Below are 1567 nucleotides of genomic sequence, written 5' to 3'. Positions count from 1 at the left end.
TGTGTGTGTGTGTGTGTGTGTGTGTGTGTGTGATTTACTCTGCAGGGAGTATGAATTCATTGAGAAGAGATTTCACTAACCAAATCGTGTCTCTCAATTTTGGGTCTGTGGTATAATACAGTTAGATGACTTGGTCAAAATTTGATTTTGGAATATCAAAGTATTTCTAATTTGCCTCTTTTTAATTTGGATCTTTGTTTTTTGTTTCTTTAGTGAGCAAAACAATCTATTGTTCCTTCCATTTTGTGGGCATACCCTAATAAAAGAAAACCTGACCACCTACTCACATGGCATCAAGCAATCATTCCTCAGTGGCTGAGTTCACCTTACAAAGTTTCTCTGAAAATCCTCAGGTTCAGGTCTTCATCTTCAGCCTCTTCTTAGGAATTTTCATAGTGACTTTCACAGGTAACACCCTCATTGTTATTGTGATTAGTCTAAATCCAGGCCTCCATACACCCATGTACTTTTTCCTTATAAATTTGGCCTTGATGGATGTTCTCTCTGCCTCCACTGTGGTCCCCAAGTTGCTGCAGAACCTAATGACCAAGAACACCATTTCCTATGGTGGCTGCATAGCTCAGATCTATTTCCTAACTTGGTGTTTGGAGGCAGAGCTCTTGCTTTTCACAGCCATGGCCTATGATTGTTATGTAGCCCTCCAGACCTCCACTACAGCACTATTAAGAGCAACGCAGTTTGCTGCCTCATAGCATCTGCAGTGTGGGCTTTAAGTGGAACTAATACACCAATAAACATCATCATGACTGTTCGCTTGTCTTTCTGTGGCCCCGATGTCTTTGATCATTTCTTTTGTGAGATTCCTCCATCATTGCCTCTCTCTTGCTCCTCAACCTATATCAACACTGTAATGGTACTGGTGCAGACATGTTCTTTGCTATTTTCAATTTTCTGCTCATTCTGGTGTCCTACGGTTTCATCATCTCCAGCATCTTGAAGATGCAGACTAAGGAAGGGAAGAAAAGAGCATTTTCCACTTCCCTCCACCTTATTGTGGTCACTGTGTATAATTGCACTACAATTTATGTCAACATTGTTCCTGGTTTGGGTCAGTCTCTGAAGGAAGGTAAAGTTGCCTCAGTGTTTTATGCCATAGTGACTCCTGCCTTGCACCCTCTGATCTACTCCCTGAGAAATGAGGATGTGAAAATAGCCCACAAGAAATTATGTACATTCTTAGAAAATAATTGGCCATTTAGCAAACTAATATATCTCAGAAAAATGGGATTAAGAGTGTCTCTGAAACAGAAAAGTGTATATACATCACAGCTTTACACATTATTTCATCTGGTAGACAATGCTCCTGAACTCAGGATATATTCTTAGGTGAACAAGCTAACTCCATCATTATATTTTTTCTTGAAGACTTTTAATGAAGGAAAAATCAGAATGTCTGCAAAGAATAGCACAGAAACAATCAAAGTGCCATACCATGTCAGATCCTTGGTTTAAACAGAATAGAATTTTCTTGCCAAGACACATTCTAAAAGATAATTTATTTGAAGGTATTATTACCTATTCTCTCTGATGTCAAATATTTCTATGA

The 1567-nt window shown here is 38.9% G+C and overlaps 1 pseudogene; it reads left to right on the top strand.

Moving 5' to 3' along the window:
* Positions 1–287: 287 nt before the first annotated feature.
* On the top strand, positions 288–1219 carry LOC114031073 (annotated as a pseudogene).
* Positions 1220–1567: the final 348 nt, after the last annotated feature.

This window comes from Vombatus ursinus, unplaced genomic scaffold (genome assembly GCF_900497805.2).
Source record: "Vombatus ursinus unplaced genomic scaffold, bare-nosed wombat genome assembly UNPS02015043.1, whole genome shotgun sequence".
Lineage (NCBI taxonomy): Eukaryota > Metazoa > Chordata > Mammalia > Diprotodontia > Vombatidae > Vombatus > Vombatus ursinus.
The sequence above is the reverse complement of the archived record's forward strand: the minus strand, read 5'-3'. Positions and strand labels throughout refer to the sequence as shown.